General features: G+C 38.6%; 1 protein-coding gene across 4 annotated transcripts in view; it reads left to right on the plus strand.

Moving 5' to 3' along the window:
• Positions 1–18,136, plus strand: part of LOC149138329 (TLC ATP/ADP transporter) — a 272,205-nt gene that overhangs the window by 123,820 nt on the left and 130,249 nt on the right. The gene's annotated exons all lie outside the window — the stretch shown is intronic.

The following is an 18,136-nucleotide window of genomic DNA, read 5'->3' on the forward strand; positions in this document are numbered from 1 at the left end:
CTGTTCTTGGTGTGGCCCACAACCATTTGATATACTAATCCCAGGCTTGGGTGTAAAAAGATAGCTTCCTTCTCACATATCTAGCCCAGATCTCGTCAACAACAACACATCACTAGATTTTCTCTCCACTGGGAGTTCATTAACTTTGACTGTTAGGAGGCTTTCTGAGTGTAACTTGTGGTTACTGCACAGTGTAGCCCAACCAAATCCTCTTAGTTTATGCAGCTCATCTAATGGATTTAGTAAGCTCAATATTGATGACTTCACATTATAGATGGATTGACTGGCCCCTCCTTAGACTCGCACATAAATTAAGGGCAACTCTTGTATTTTAGCTTCCGACTGGTTTTCTGACCAATGGTCTTTCTCCTGTGACATTGGGTTCCCTATCTTCACCTTCAGGGTTATATTCTATTGCAAATGGTTTAGCCATTATGGATTTAAATTTTGTCTCCATTCTATCATGATATGCCATTTTTCATTTAGTTTTTTACAGCTTTAGGGAGGAGATACCCTCAGCACTGCTTACATTGCTACAATTATTTGTTGTAATTTTGAGGTCCATTGACCTATTTTAGTCATTAGTGGACATAAATAAAATCCCTCTTTCTTTCTTTCTAGCTTACTTTTGGCTTGGTCCCTGCCCTCATAAAACCTTGCATATGAGCCTTATATGAAATCATGAAAGTAACTGAAAATTTTCACCTTGACTAAAACCTTATTCAGTGTTGCATGAATTCAAAGTTTCATTGTTGCAGTTGCATTGAACTTACCAAATAGATAGGAAACCGAAATCCCAACACATATCTTCCAGATATGGGAGCTTTGAACTTTGAAGGCTTAAATTATCTTTGAGCTCTTGGACAGGTTCCATAAGGGTCATGATAGCTTTGATGTTAAAAGATATTGAATTAAGCTCTAATGTTCAGCTAAATATGTTGATAGGACTTGTAGTCCAACACATCCTTAAGTAAGCCTTGATGAAGATTTATCTGAGGTGGAAAGTTGTCCAAAACACTTTTATGGTGGTGGTGACTAGGAGGATAGAACTTGATTTACTTGCATTGGCATTAAATGTCCAGAAATATAACAAGACTATTGGTCTCAAATTAATACAAGTATAGTGGAAGTAATGTTTGCCCAAGATCATGTTGTATATGTGAGATTGGTGTCACATCTACTCAGCGCAACAATGCAACTTTGATTGTAGTCATAGCTGAAAATGTAGAAAGCAAATAATATGGAAGCAAGATAACAAAATCTCGTACAGAAGATGTGTGTGGTTTCCATTTGTACCAATTGTACACTCTTTTATTACCTATATGTATATAAAATACAATAACAAAAAATTATGTATGTGCGAGATCAATATAAGTGACATCAACATCCAATTCTTGCATGCTTGGCATTTCTAAATATAACCCATCCAATAAAGCAACAAGAAAATAGGGTGAGGACTAAAAAAGAAAAGCTAAAATCTAGACAATACTTACAACCACTTTTCCAATTTTATACTCTGAGTTCTCATTTTTCATTTTTTTTTTTTTAAATTTAAATTTATCGAATTTGATACTTTATTGATGTCTGCACCTTGTTTGGTTTTGTAATGACCCATTTTGATCTATAAGCAAAAGAGTATTAACATGCATACGATGTATGCATATGATAACTACATATGCACACATCACATGCCTTGCACTAGTATACTTATTAAATAATTAGGAAAAATGTTAAAATGAATGAAAAAGGGACTAAAACACCTAAATTATCGAGAAGAAAGATATTACCTAAAATCCGACATTCAAAAGATACATATATAGAGTTTAAAGTTATAAGTTAATTATTATTAATATGTATGAATATAAATATATAATTATAAGTTAAAGTTATATTCAAATTCAATACCATAAAGATTTGACAACTATGGACCTTGTTACCATAATTAAAATCATATAAAAGATAAATATAATTTTATAAAATAAATAAATAAAATAAAATAAAATAAAATAAAACATTAAAGTTTAAAACATATCTAGCCTTTTTAAAGATATATATACTCAGACCTTCACCTCACGTTACACGTAACAAATAAATCTGTCGAATAAAATCTGAGGATAGCGGTGGAAGAAGGTGGTGACCACCTAGGCAGGGTACATATCCCAGGCACGTAGAGGAGGAAAAAAGAGAGGATTTTTGCTGGAAGAGGAGGACGGGAATGAGAATTTAGAGATCTGAACCAGAGCTGGGATTCCATTATTCTTGAAGCTTTTGGGCACGGGGGACCGAAATACTCCAGTTGGGAAGTATTTTGGAGTTGAGTATCAAGGTTGTGCTTAGCTTGGCTAGGTGCTTTCGGTCATTTAGTAACAAGAGCAAAATTGGGAACGAGGATTGTTTGGGATCGACATCAAATTCAAAGAAAAACAAACAGCGGGAGCAAGAGTCGCGATAGAGCAGAGAGGTTGGTACTCAATAGAAAAATTGTTAAAATTTTGTATTTAACTTTACATATACTGGTATTTGTGAGCTAAAATTTTGATTAAACTCTGTTAAATTCATTAAATTTAGTGCATTTTAGGGCCTTACAGGTTTTATTAGCCTATAGTCATATGTCACATGCCAGACCATAACCCTACAAGAACAACATAAAAAAGAGGCAATAATTAGCACACCCACCAGAAATTATTAAAAACAAATGCGTTAATTGAAATTCTCCATGACTGGATGCCTAGTACAAAGAGATGTTGAGAATTATGGTTTGAACAAGAACTTCTGCACATGTTCAATATGAACACGTGAGAATTAATTTGAGATATTTTTGAAAAGTGATTCTATTTTTGGAAAATATTCTATTTTGTAGTTCATTTAGTAAAAAAGTGAAAGTCTTATATCTAGTAGTTGGGTCTAAAATTGTATCTCATGCATGAATTAGACTAGGAGAAATCTAAATATAAATTCTTTGCTAAAAGTATAAAGACAGGGAAGGTACATGATTTTAAACACACTTGAGCAATTGAGCAACCGAGAGAGAGCAGGTAGCCAGGGAAGAGGCTTTGCCAGGTAGAAAACAATTCAAGATAGCAGTCCATACAGGAAAAAGAATGTTGGAGGCTGAAAGAAGCGAACTAAAAAGACTCTTCAGGGAATTTAAAGATGTGTTTTCTTGGTCATATCGAGATTTGAAGGGATACAACCAAGAGGTCATTCAACGTATCATCCCTCTTGAAGAAAGGGCCAAGCCTGTGAGACAAAAGTTGAGGAATATTAACCCCAAATTAACCCCCTTGATCAAAGAGGAGCTTCAAAAGATATTGGATGCCAAGATGATTGCTCCCATAAGACATTTTTCATGGATATCTAACCCGGTGGTTATTGGGAAGAAGACTGGTAATATTAAGATGTGTGTTGATTTCAGGGATCTTAATTGGGCATGTCTCATGGACAATGATCCCTTGCCAAACATGGAAAATCTATTACAACGAATCATGGGCTCTAAGATTGTGTTCGTACTTGATGGGTTTTCAGGATACTACTAGGTGGTTGTAAAAGAGGAAACTCAATAGAAAATTGCTTTCACCACTCCATGGGGAATTTATAAATATCTAAGAATGTCATTTTGACTATTAAATGTTGGCTCTACTTTCAAAGGGCAATGGATTTTTCCTTTTGGGACCTTATTGGTAAAATTATAGAGATATATCAGGATGACTTGACCGTGGCTTCTAAAGAAATGCATGACCATTGCAAGCATCTTAGAAAGGTTTTCGAGAGGTGTAGGAAGAATGGCATATCTTTGAGAATCCTAAGAAGGAAATTTTTAGAATTGACAAAGGTAAGTTATTGGGAGACTTTGTCTCAAAGGAAGGGATTAGGATTGATCTAGAAAGAATTGAGCCTATCAAGAATATTTCCCCCGCTAGAGACAAGAAAGCTCTATGATCATTCTTTGTTAAAATTAATGTTATAAGGAGATTCATTCCAAAATTTGCTGAAATAGTGAAACCCATGAATGACATGTTAAAAAGGATTTTCCATACACATGGGATGAGAAAAGGGCCAAGTCCTTTGAGGAGATTAAACGAAGGATATATCGGCCCTAGTCCTAGTTGGCTCTAATTAGTCCAAAGACTTCATTATTTAGTCATTTGCCTCTGAGAATACGATTTTCAGGGTATTAATGCAAAAAGATGATGAAGGAAAGGAGACACCAAAAGCATTTATGTGTAAGCCTTTGGGGGACGCTGAAATAAGATACACTGTCATGGAAAAGCAAACTTATGCTCTAGACAAATCCCTTGAGCATTTTCGAAAATATGTGGATACATGCCTTTGTACCATACTCAACTGTAAAAGATGTCCTAACCCAAAATGATTGTTTGTGACCAAGGGGAAAGTGGGTCTCTAAAATCCAAGAATATGACCTTGATATCTGGCCTAAAAAAATCATCAAAGGCCAAGGTTTGGATGATATGCTAACATAAGAGAACACTAAAGCTTTCCTGATGGGTGAGGGAGAACAAATTTGTGCAACCACTATTGAACTAGAAAATGATGAATGGTATTCTAATATCATATACTACCTTATGAACTTGTTCCCCTCTTCCAGATTGTTTGATCTTAAAAGAAGAGCTTTAAGACTAAAAGCTACTAAATATTACTTGACTCAGAATGGGTTGGGTTGGGTTGGATGATACTTGATGGGGCCATTCTCTAATGAGTGAACAAAGAAGAAGCCAAAAAACTAATTTCATGATGGATTTTGCGGGGGGCATTATGCTGCTAAAACTATTGCCCATAAAATATTCGAGGCAGGTTATTATTGGCCTACTATTTTTGGTGATACCCTAAAATTTGTTAGAGCTTGTCAACCATGCCAATTGTTGAATGGTATGAAGTAGTTATAGGCAATGGAAGTTGCTCAATATAATCAAAGGATCAACTTTCAGAACATGGTGGATACCATATAAGAGGAAAATGTTGAGGAGTTGAGTTCCATGAAAGAAAATCTTAAGAAAGAAATGAATTCTATTCAAGAAGATCATAATAGAATGATAAAGGACATGGAAACTAATCAAATATCTCTTCAGTACAGGTTATTAGCTAGAGAAGAAAAGCATATTGAGGAGCTGAAAGTCATGGAAACTAATCATTCTAATCAGATGATCACCATGGAGGAAAATCATGCCAAGGAAATCAATGCTATTAAGGATAAACATTCAAATCATATGAATGCCATTGAGGATAGGCTGCAAAGCGTGATTAAGACCACGGAGACTGATTGCATACAACAAATGAAAATTATGGAATTGGTGCATGCTGATGAAATAAATGCCATAAGAATTGAACAGGTCACTCTTCAAAATAAGCTACAAACGTTGGAAAATCCACAATCCAACCAAGACCGACGGATCCAATACATGAGCCTCCCAGCCCACCCAAACAACCTTCATCTTGTTATGAAGAAGTCATTGATTCCATTGAGAAATTGTAAACAAGGATAATCCAGGCAAGAAGGAAAATGAAGGAAATCAGATCGATGATTGCAACACCGATCCAACGGTTTTGACAGAATAGGGTCACAAAAATAAGGAAGAGCAGGTCACAAAAATTAGTGGCATTCCAAATTTTCCAAATGAACTTTATCCAAATCAGATAGGAAGTTGCATGTTGATTGTGTCAACATCAACATTGCAGCATACCGAGAGTAAGCGTAAAAGGCGAAAGAGAAGAAGGAAGAAGTTTGATGCATCCGATGCTAGGGAGCAACTCAATAGTTGGATAAGGCAGTGTCCTTGCATTATTAGAATTCAACCTGGCACATCTGAGAAGTAGCCCACAGACTTGTCAAAAAGTCGGCAAATGTTCAATATGCACTATGTTGAGGACATCTGATGCCATGGGCATCATTTTGTATAGTATCTCTAACCCTATTCCCTTTTTGTTTCATGTCGTTAGATAGTTTATTTCACACATTTATTTTATGTCTTTTATATTCTAGTTTATTAGAACAGATTTTTTATTCCAGCGATATTTTCTACATATGCATGATGATTTCGATGTTGGATGGATATCTATTTGATAAACTTTTGTTTCCTTGGATGCAGGATTCTAGGATTCTCACGTTGCTTCTTGGAAGCAACGTGTCCCCGTATGGAGCCAGATGTTGCACTCAAATTGTCAAAGTTCCAGGGAAGCAAAAGTACCAACTTTTTTCAACAAGGACCAAATCACATATTAGCAGTCCATGTGTCATGGTCTTCCCATTCTACAAGTTATATATTGTAAATGATCTTAGTAAAACCTTGAGTCTATGTAACAACCTAGGTAAGCCTATAATTTGATGACGAATTCCATCTTAGGAGGTTTTTTAACCTCACTAATTCCCTGTGTTTTTCAACACGGCTAATCAGAGGAGTTATTTCCCTCCAACTTAAGCCCCCAAAGCTAGGGTGAAATTTATTGTCAGATTATTAGGTGAGTCCTAGTGTTTTAGTCAAGTCTAATATAAAAGGGGTTTGAGAATAATTTAAGCTAATTGACTTAATTATTTTATTATAAATCACTTGGTTTACTAAATCATATTGAGTCACAGATGGGTTGTGTCTTGAGGGTCTAAGACAAATGTGTATTCCCTCTTTGAGTCTTGTAAATGAAAAATCATATGTATTAGAGGGTTGGAAAAATAATTAAATCACCTAATGTGTAAATTAATTAATGTTTCTGGCAAAATAAAATAAAATCCTGAGCCAAAAAATTAATTAATTAGAGTCAAATTAAATTGTCTTAGGAAAATAAATTCTCCAAATGGAAAAATTCGTGGGTCTTGAAAGAATCAATTTTTAAAGGTCCTCCACCAAGGGAATATTATATATTTCAAGAAAATTTGGACTTTTGGACCTTGGTAGTTAAGTCAAAGTCATTTTTTTGAGGAAATTAGTTCAAAATAATTAATTTTGAGCTAATTAAAATGGAATTAAATGATAAATTCGAAAATTTCTCAAAAATAAAAAATCAATGGCCAAAATTAAAAGATATTAAGGTGTTTATCAATGACCAATATTATTTTCACAAGGATAAAAAAAACTAGCCGTTATTTTTCCATTTGGAGGATTTATCTATAAATTAGAGAGTTAGTTGAGTCTCTAGTCATCTTGCTCTCTAGCTAGAATTGGTGTTGAAACATTTTGTAAATTATTGTCCTGCTGGAAACTATTTTTTCTACTATAATAAAAGACTTTGGGGTGCAACTGGAGGTGTTCTTGTTCATTGATCTGTGGTATGTATTGACTACGGGTTCCCTATGTGGTGCTCTACTTGACATATTTTGAGATAATACATAGTGTTTGTAGGTGCTCAATCCTTGGTCTCCAAGTTCACAGACTGTGAGCAAGGATCATTTTGCTTGGATTCCTAGTTTTTATATAGTGGATTAAATATTTGCTAGGGCTATAGTGAGCAATAATTTTTCTGAAGCATTTTAGCCATTCTTTCAAGAAAAAATATTATAAAAATTATTTTCTCAAAATTATTTTAAAACCCATGTACAATTTGTAAAATACTTTTGTAATTTTAAGTGTAAATTATTTTTCTAACTTGGGTTGGGGTTTTAGATCTATTTTGTATATATTTGGGGTTTGAGTGTTTTTATTTTCAAATTTTCAGGTTGGATCAAGGGATAAAGTGAAAGAAGAGCTAGATCTAGGCACTTGAGAGTAAGATCTAGCCTCTGGTCAATTTTGCAGGGACATTTACTGAAGATTTGACGACAAAATTCAGATATGGAAGAGAAATTCTTTTTCGAGACGGGTTTTTATTCTTTGGCCTCCTCTTGCCATTTCAGCCCCCAATCTATCATTTTAGCACTTTTATCTCCACAAATTCGTCTCCCTTAGCCTTTTTCTTCTTTTCTTGGCCTCTTTTGCCCTAGAATTGACCTAAAACCCTAAAATGAAGTCTCCAGGCTAAATACTTGACGGTTTTGCAGGCTTAAGGTTTCAAAATTCATATTTTGCAAGCAGAAACATGATCCCAAAGTTTCAACGATTTTCAACAGTGGGATCTTCAAGGCGTTAGGCCTAGGGTTTGACCTCTAAACCCTTGTTTTGCTCCAGTTTTATTACAACAGTGAAATCATTAATACCTAAGCCCTAAAATCATATTTTAATTGGTCAAAATCTATTAAAATTGCAAGATCTAAATTTTCACAAGTTTTGGCCACTTGGGCATCTCTGATTTGACCTAGATCTAACATTTGAGCTTGCTGGAATTTACTACATAACTGTGAAATTTAAGTCTGAAATATTTCTGAAGCATATACTTGATAAGGAAAAAAAATGAATTTTCAGTTTTATGCAAAAATCTAAAATTGGTTTATCTTATCTTGCTCTCAGAGATTGTTGAACTTTGCATTCAAAATTTGAGTTTAATCTTGTTGATAAATTGAGTTGATTTGGGTTTCTAAATTTTGGCATAATATCTTCTATTAATAATCATTTGTGGATAAAGTTGGTTACTTGAAATTTACACTTCTATCTCTTAGTATTTATCTTTTTTAAGATTGCATCACAATATTGTTAAGTACTCTTGCATTAAGATAAATATCACATAAAATACTTAAATAACTTAAACAATCTTAACTCAAGATAGTCTCACCCATAATCTCTTGCATAAGCATACTAGATTTAGATTGCATTAATAATTTACCTCCTAGCATAAGCTAGGTTGATAGAGATATAGGGCAACCCTTCTCACTTAGCTTGAGGGGCCTCAACAACTCTTCGGTGGTTAACACAGTGACCTTGTAGTTGTCAGAGCCACAGTCTCTGGATCGCCGGAGGCATCAGGTGATGTGAGCACAACAGAAGGTATCGTTAATCAAGCCCTAGCTTGCTTCCTGTTGGCCTCCTTCCCACAACCTACCTTGGAGCCCAACTTCAAAATAGTTAAAGGAAGGTTACATCTAGATTAGGCATTTAATTAAAAATAACCAAGATCTCTGCATCACACATAGGTCATAGGTTTGCATATCATTCAGGATAGCCAATCATCTTAAGCAGCGAGTGTCCATCTGGTCATTTGGTTCCATTTTACTATAAGCAAGAATTTGTGACTCCATTAAGGCACTGGTCTCATACTTTAAAATTTAATCTAATCAATAATCTTGCTCGAATTTAACCAATTGGCTAGGCCACTCATCTGTGTCTCCCAAACAGGTTTCTTCCCAACTTGTTTTCTTTCATGTCATTCCATAGGGACTACCCCCCATAGCCTTCTGTTGGGAGACAACTAGAATGGAGTGGGCGAGGCTCAGAGTGACAACCTCTTCCCTGAGCGTTGTCGCAGTGCCTATACAATCTGGGCGACAACAAGCCTTTGCGCCCAAGGTGATCCATTGCTTGAGATTAGAAGTAGAACAAAGAGATGATGAGGACTTCCTTGTCAAGAGAAGGATGCTGCTAGAGAGTTGGCATGATGGATTACACTAAAGCGGTTGAGAAATTCCTCTTCAGATTCAGATTTGGTGGGTCCCACGATGAGCAGGAAACCTAATGGATCCTTGCTTTGTAGCGTGTACCCTGAGCCAGATAGAGCCTGGACATGTATATTGGGATTGTTGAAATTTCTAAGTTTAACCGTTAGAAATTTTATTTGTATTCTTCTAGTTTATTTCTTCTACTTGTTAATTACGAACAAGTTATTTAAAACATATAAATAACGAAATAAACACAATATAGTCTCAACCATCTACAGATCAACAACTGAAAGAAAACAAACACACAAGTGATGCTGTTATTTTTGGACAACTCGTCACCAGGAAAACCCAATGCGAGAAAACGGTGCAACAATTCTGAGGGTTTATTATTATGCAGTATATCCTTGAGTAGAACAGGGTGCCAAACTGGCTCACCCGACAGAGAAAAATAACTGGCAATAATACCTCTCTATTTGGAAGTAGGTATTTTGAAAACCTGCCCCACGAAACCCTCTCCAGCAACACTGGAGCATTGTTGGGTTGTGTTATATTCTTTCCACGTAGTTAATAGGGGGTTTGAAGGGCACCCGTAACCCCACTTTATGGGGTCCGAGGCAGCGCCCCAGAAAATTTTGGTTTTGGACCATATGTTAGGTTGGGCGGACCCACCTATGGTTTTGTGCATGATTTTCGCACATGTTTTTTGGACGCGATGGTTTTCGGTCCATGGTATTGGACGCGATGGTTTTCGGTCCATGGTATTGGATGCTTCGGCATGTATAAATATGTATTGTAACATTGAAAGGAAAATAATGAAAAATCAAGCTGGTAGTCCCGGTTTTGGGATCCAGGGAAAAATCTCTGTGCATATGTGTTTTATGGGTTATGCTCTCGCATTGTTTATTTTCTTTGTTTAAGAATTCGTATGCAGGTAATTTCTGTACAGGGTTAAAACCTACATTTGGTATCAGAGTTGTTTTGGCTTCAAGGGGACGCCTTTGTTGCTGAGGGGTTTCGCTCGGGCCTGTGGTAGACCCTGTTCAGTGGGAGATCTGCGAGATCGATTCTGGTGGTGAAAGAAGATGGCGAGCAGTGGAAAGATAGAGATTGAGAAGTTCAATGGTCAGAATTTTGAGTTGTGGAAACTCAAGATGGAGGATATGTTGGTGGATAAAGATCAGTGGATCGCGGTAGATCCGGGTACTAAACCATCGGGAGTGACCGATGAAGAATGGAAGAAGTTGGATCGGAAAGCAAAGAGCACAATACGATTGTGTGTCTCGGATTCAGTATTGCTGAATGTATCAGGGGAAGCTACGGCAAAGGCTTTGTGGGTCAAGTTAGGGACTTTGTACCAATCTAAGTCTCTGGTGAATAAACTGTTCCTACGGAAAAAGCTGTATAACTTGAGGATGAAAGATGGAGACTCGGTGGCAGAGCATCTGAATGCGTTTAATACTGTGGTAAGTCAGTTATTATCTGTTGATATTAAAATTTCAGATGAAGATAAGTGCATCAGTCTGTTGTGTTCTCTACCAGATTCGTGGGATAGTCTGGTTATTGCAATAGGTAGCAATGCAACTGCTTTGCAGTTTGATGAAATAGTCTCAGCCTTGCTGACGGAGGAGATGAGACGGAAAAATATGGACAACCAGAATGGTGATGCCTTGTCTGTACGAGGACGGTCCCAGAACAGAAACAAAAATAAGTCATCGAGTGGGAGATCTAAATCTAGAGGGAGATCTAAATCTCCAGGAAAACCTACAAAGGTGTTGTGCTGGAAATGCGGAAAGGAAGGGCACTTCAGAAGGGATTGTAAATCTAAAGCTCCCGATAAAGGAAAGGGATTTGATGATGCTCCTTTTGCAGAGGCGAAAACCACCTCAGATGAAGGTGGGGATGTGTACTTGGCTTCTTCAAGTACACATGTAGATCATGAGGCATGGTTGATTGACTCAGGTGCATCCTTTCACTTCACTCCCCATAGAGAGTGGTTCTGCGAGTATGAGAAATACGATGGTGGTGATGTCTTCTTAGGAGATGATAGGAAGGCTAAAATCATTGGTCGGGGAAAAGTAAAGTTGAAGTTGCAAGGTGGAAGGGTTAGAACACTTCCGGGTGTTCTACATATTCCTGCATTGGCTAGAAATTTGATTTCTGTAAGCACAAGTTGGATGATGCAGGTGTAAAGACGGTGTTCGAGAAAGATACCTGCAAGATGGTTCGAGGAGCACTGATATTAATGCGGGGAGTTCGGATTGGAACTCTGTACAAGCTGCAAGGTAGCACTGTTGTTGATGGGTGCAATAGTTCTATGGTTCCTGAAAATGGAGTAGAGAATCTAGTGGTCTCTGGAGAGAAGACCATGTTGTGGCATCAAAGGCTTGGACATATTGGAGAGAAGGGCCTTCGAGTACTTCATGGTAAAGGTATGGTAGAAGGTATGAATAATAGTTCTCTGGATTTTGATTTCTGTGAAAATTGTGTATATGGGAAGCAGAATCGGGTGAGTTTCCCCTCTGGTGGTAAGAGGACGAAACAGATATTAGAGCTTGTGCACAGTGATGTGTTTGGACCTGTGAAGGTTCCATCACTGGGTAAGTCTGTGTACTATGTATCATTCATAGATGACTTCTCAAGGAATACATGGATATATTTTCTTAAGAAGAAATCTGAAGTCTTTGACAGGTTTAAAGAATTTAAGGCTCTGGTGGAAAATCAGACAGAAAAGAAGATAAAGGTGCTGAGGACAGATAATGGTGGAGAATTTTGCAGCAAGGAATTTGAAGAATTTTGTAAGAAGTGTGGTATAGCACGGCAGAAGACTACTCCATATACACTTCAGCAAAATGGAGTCGCAGAAAGAATGAACAAGACGTTGATGGAAAGGGCAAGAAGCATGCTCAGTGGTGCCGGGTTAGGACAGGAATTTTGTGCAGAGGCGGTGGATACTGCATGTTACCTGATCAACAGATCACCTTCATCAGCGTTGGATGATAAGACTCCACAAGAAGTATGGACTGGTAAGAAACCCTCTCTTTCACATCTAAGGGTATTTGGATGTGATGCATATGTACATGTTCCAAAGGAGAAACGAACCAAGTTGGATAGTAAATCTGAAAAGTGCATCTTTATTGGGTATAAGGATGGTTTAAAGGGTTATAAGCTTTGGAACCCAGTCACACGGAAGGTTGTGTACAGCCGAGATGTGTTGTTCAGAGAGGTAAAAGATGTTATTCAACATGAAGTCCAACCAAAGGAACCTGAGAAGATAGAGTTTGAGCCAAAGGAGGAAGAATCAGACTCTGCAGCAGAGGAGGAATCAGAAGATGAAGAGCCACAAACTCCGGCTGTGAGAAGATCAGTTCGAGAAAGAAGGCAGCCAGAAAGGTATAGTCCATCTGCTTTCAGTTCAAATTTTGCTTTGTCTGTTACTGATAATGATCCCAGAATTGTGAAGGAAGCAGTGGATTCAGAGGATGGAAAACTCTGGAAAGAGGCCATGGTCGATGAAATGGCATCTTTGCACAAAAATGAGGCTTGGGATCTGGTGGAGTTGCCGGCTGGAAGGAAACCCGTTGGCAGCAAATGGGTGTTCAAGAAGAAGACAAATGCAGAAGGAAAGGTGGAGAAATACAAAGCTCGGTTGGAAGCAAAAGGTTATTCCCAGGTGCCGGGAATTGATTTTGGTGATATTTTTTCTCCTGTTGCCAAGGTACCTTCTATTAGATTACTTTTATCTGTTGCTGCTGCTTTTGATTTTGAGGTAGAACAGATGGATGTGAAGACAACATTTCTTCACGGGGATTTGGAAGAGGAAATCTACATGAAGCAACCTGAAGGCTTTGCGGTGAAGGGTAAGAAAGAACTGGTATGCAAGTTAAAGAAGCCTTTGTATGGGTTAAAACAGTCACCAAGGATGTGGTATCAGAAATTTGATACATTTATACGGGGACTTGGCTTCACCAGAAGCAAAGCAGATCATTGTGTGTATTTTAAATTAATTGGTGACCGTATTATTTATCTGGTCTTGTATGTGGATGATATGTTGCTGGTTGGAAATGACAAAGAAATTATCCAGGATTTGAAGACCCAATTGTCCTCCAAATTCGACATGAAAGATCTTGGTGCTGCAAACTATATTTTGGGCATGGAAATTAAAAGAGATCGGTCAAAGAGGAAGCTCTGGTTAAACGAAAGGAAGTATGTCGAGACAATACTCCAGAGGTTTAATATGCATGATAGTAAACCGGTGAAGGTTCCTATTCCTGTATGTGTGAGGTTATCTGCTGAACAGTGTCCCAAGACACAAGAAGAGGAAGAGTACATGTCCCGTGTTCCATATGCAAGTGCAGTGGGTAGCCTGATGTATGCAATGGTCTGTACTAGACCAGACATTGCACATGTAGTGGGAGTATTGAGCAGGTTTATGTCAAAACCTGGGAAGGAGCACTGGACAACAGTGAAGCGGGTTTTCAGGTATTTGCGTGGCACTAGTGATTATGGTTTGTGCTACCAAGGAAGACCAGGATTGGACAAAGTGTTGGATATTCATGGCTTTGTTGATGCAGACTGGGCTGGAGATCTGGATCAGAGAAGATCTACAAGTGGGTATGTGTTTAACCTATTTGGAGGTGCAGTCAGTTGGATGAGTAAGAAACAATCTGTAGTGGCACTATCAACTACAGAGGCAGAATACATGGCAGCCACTCATGCAAGCAAGGAAGCAGTTTGGTTGCAGAGATTGTGTTCAAGTATGGAGTTAGTACAGGGAGCTATAAGAATAGACTGTGACAGCCAAAGTGCAATTTTCTTGGCAAAGAACCCTGCTTATCATTCAAAGACAAAGCACATTGATGTTCAATATCACTCTGTGAGGGATATGATAGAAGACAGAAAGGTGTTGCTGGTAAAGGTGGACACTTTGAAGAATACTGCAGATGCATTGACAAAATCTGTGAGCTCTGAGAAGTTCTCTTGGTGTAGAGAAGCAATGGGAATCTCAGGGCTGAAAAAATGACTAAGCTCTCCTGTGGCCCCTTGTGGAAAGAAAACAACAAGTGGGAGATTGTTGGGTTGTGTTATATTCTTTCCACGTAGTTAATAGGGGGTTTGAAGGGCACCCGTAACCCCACTTTATGGGGTCCGGGGCAGCGCCCCAGAAAATTTTGGTTTTGGACCATATGTTAGGTTGCGCAGACCCACCTATGGTTTTGTGCATGATTTTCGTACATGTTTTTTGGACGCGATGGTTTTCGGTCCATGGTATTAGACGCGATGGTTTTCGGTCCATGGTATTGGATGCTTCGGCATGTATAAATATGTATTGTAACATTGAAAGGAAAATAATGAAAAATCAAGCTGGTAGTCCCGGTTTTGGGATCCAGGGAAAAATCTCTGTGCATATGTGTTTTATGGGTTATGCTCTCGCATTGTTTATTTTCTTTGTTTAAGAATTCGTATGCAGGTAATTTCTGTACAGGGTTAAAACCTACAAGCATTGTGTCAGCCCTCCTGGCCTCTGCGTTAGCCTTAGGAGTCAGAACCCTCTGCGTTAGCCTTAGGAGTCAGAACCCTCTGTGTTAGCCCTCTGAGGTACCGCGTAGCCTCTGGGACCCTCTGCATCACTCTTGCTGCCCTCTGCGTGGATGACACAGGCCCTCTGGCCTCTACGCTGTCTCTGCTGGGCTCTGCGTGGCCTGCTCTGGCTTCTGTGTCTGCCTCTCTGCCTCTGCGCTGGTCTCTCGACACTATCTCTGCCTCTCTGTCCAGTACTCACTGCCCCTCGCTGCTGATCACTGATTCGACTTTACTTAGCAACCCTCTCTAGTAAATCGAATGACTGATCACTCTGGTGTATTCTCCAACTTACCCTCAGGCCTCTTCTTATACTTTTTCTGTTGGTCCTTCAACGACCGAGATTACATCTCTAATCAATGACTAAGATTAGATTTGGCTTGATCCATTTCATTTGGAACCTTCTAACCCAGATTTATATTAATACCCATTAATATTTTATTTTTCCTAAGTTTAGACTTAGGAACTCCATTAAAAATATTAATTATTTTAATATCTCCCAAATCGGTTAGAATCTGCCCAAACCATTTCTGGGTCTTGGAGATCTCATGTGCTTTAGACTCTCCACCAATTTTCATGGCTAGAGCACATCCGATGCTACCCCAAATCAACAAGGATGTTGCAAAGCTGGTATTGAGATACTGTCATAATACCGTCATTCATGGATTGAGACAATGTTGTGACTGAAGAGATATGCCGATGCCAAGTGAACCTAGAGTGCAGTGAACAGGAAGAACATATTGAGGTGTTGCTTCAATATGGGTCTTGATTTGATTTCCTGGATGAGTAGGTAGCAAATTTCCATTGCACTCAGTCCAATAGTGGCCGTTCATATTGCAAGCAGTGTGGCTTCAAAAGCTGTCCAAAGGACTGCCAGATGTGGTTCCAGTGATGGAGCATTGAGGCTCCAACACAGAGGGAGCGATGAGGCTTTGGCACAAAGGCAACAACGAGGCTTCGACAATGACTTTTTGCAGGATTGAAGTAGTTAGGCTTCAGTAGATGTGTTGGTTGTTGACATTCTCTTCAAGCCATTAAAGTTCATATTCTTCAAAGAGCATCTTGGAGTGCAATAAAATGTATCCTCCCCTAAGAGGGAACATCGCTGATCGAGAACACTTAGCATATGCCTTCCCTCGTCTTTATGACTAGCCATAGACTTGGTGAAGGGGATTGTGTAGCTAAAATCCTAGGTGAGGGTACTCCTTAAAGCCATGGACTTGGTTAAGTACATACCCTAGTATGCATCCTACCCACAGGTCACCTTTCTAAAGGGCCCATGGGCTTGGTTAAGTTTGTTGGGATTGCCTCCCATCTTGGCCACATGGGAGAGGAGACTTAAGGTGTGAATGATCTTTACCAAGGTCATTTTATGACTGCCATTGAATTCGTTGTGGTAAATTGATCTCTCCTAAGTATTGGATGCAAGTGTTCTACCACTTGATTAATGAGGATCGAGTTGGGAGAGGGTCAATCAGTGGACATAGGGTTTGGATGATCCTTACCAATGTCAAATATGACTACGATGGACTTGGTTGTGGTAAATTGATCTCCCCTATTGTCAGTGTGGATCATTCTATTTCTTTTTTGGATCGAGTCATCATTGTTCAGCTGAGATGAGATCCTTGAGGTGATGGAGCTTGACCAAGGTCAAATATGACTGCCATGGACTTGGTTGTGGTAAATTGATCTCCCCTACCATTGGTTGTGGATTATTCTTTTTCTATGAGATGAGATGAGCTTCTCTTATGTCAAGACATGTACATTCGAGATGAGACGCATGGTACGACCAAAAATTCCTCCCTAGTTGAGAGCGAGTGTTGAAATTTGGGGCAACTTCGGGGTGAAGAAATCTAATTACCCTAAGGAGAAGGCCAATTACTACAAGGAGAATCCATCTTGCCCCAAAATTTAACTTATTTGGATAAAGGAAAATTATTATTATTATTGTGTTCAAATCGATTTGGTATTCCTCCTATTATTTAATGTGCCATAAAATTTATTTGAGTGAGCAATCATCAAGGATTTTGATAAATATATTTAAATGTTCTCAAGGGCAAATTGAAAGAGGCTTTTTGTCAAGTCAACCTCACAAATGAAGGGTCACGTTGGCTCTAAGGCACCCCTTTGCTTCTCCATCGATTAATATAAATTAGAGGCCTTGGAGCTCATTTTAACACATTAAGAGCATCTCGTCAATGGAATACGATTTTTGAGGTAGCCACAGTCCCAAGAGGCCCTAACTGAGTTGGAGGAAGAAGTCTAGTCTTGGTCTTTTCTTGTGTTTTGGTCTGGACAGGTTGAAGGAGTTGTTAGCCGTATTTGTGAAGTGGATTTTGGACTTTGTTTGATACATATCACATTGTGATCTTGGCTGCGGGTATATGGTTTTTTACGTAAGGGCCAAGCGCTGTTATTGCTGTTTGGAGAGGGATGTAAGGCGTTTTTTGGAGGGTCGAAAGGTCAACACTATTGTTAGGGTGAGGCTGCATCATTAGAAGAACCAAAGCAAAAGTTTCAGTGGGCTGAAGTGAGGGTTATAGGTGTGGTGTTTGGTTGAGGAAACCCTAGCCGCAAATGACTATAACCTAGGCCAAAGTGCAGAGATGCTTAGAAGGTGACGCCTTGTTAATGTTTGAGATTAGTCCTTTTATGTTGGTGTTTTTCTGTTTTAATGTGTTGTTTTCCATAGGTAAATTATTCGAATGAGTTTCTTGCTCATTCCATAGGTATAGGAAAGTCAAAGAATCAAAGTCATGTTAAAGAGCTCTTCTTGAGCATGAATATGGGTCAACCTAGTGTCAAGTAGCCCTCCAAGACAAGCACCATCCTCCAAAGAAGAAGAATGCTAGCAAAACGATGAAGAGATCAGTTAAGTCGGCCTCAAAGTATATACAAATGACATGTCGGTTCACATTGACATGTCAACTTATTATGCAGGCATAACACCTATAAATAGGCGGCAGAGTCACCACAGAAACATAGAATTTTGGATAAGTATCTCTGCAACTTCGGAGGTATAGGAACTCGGATTTCGGATGGGTACAGGACTGTCTATCTTCACATAAGGCTCAGACTTCGGATGGC

This window comes from Pinus tabuliformis, chromosome X (genome assembly GCF_031772625.1).
Source record: "Pinus tabuliformis cultivar Carrire ecotype Pingquan chromosome X, CPIR1, whole genome shotgun sequence".
NCBI classification, from domain to species: Eukaryota; Viridiplantae; Streptophyta; class Pinopsida; order Pinales; family Pinaceae; genus Pinus; species Pinus tabuliformis.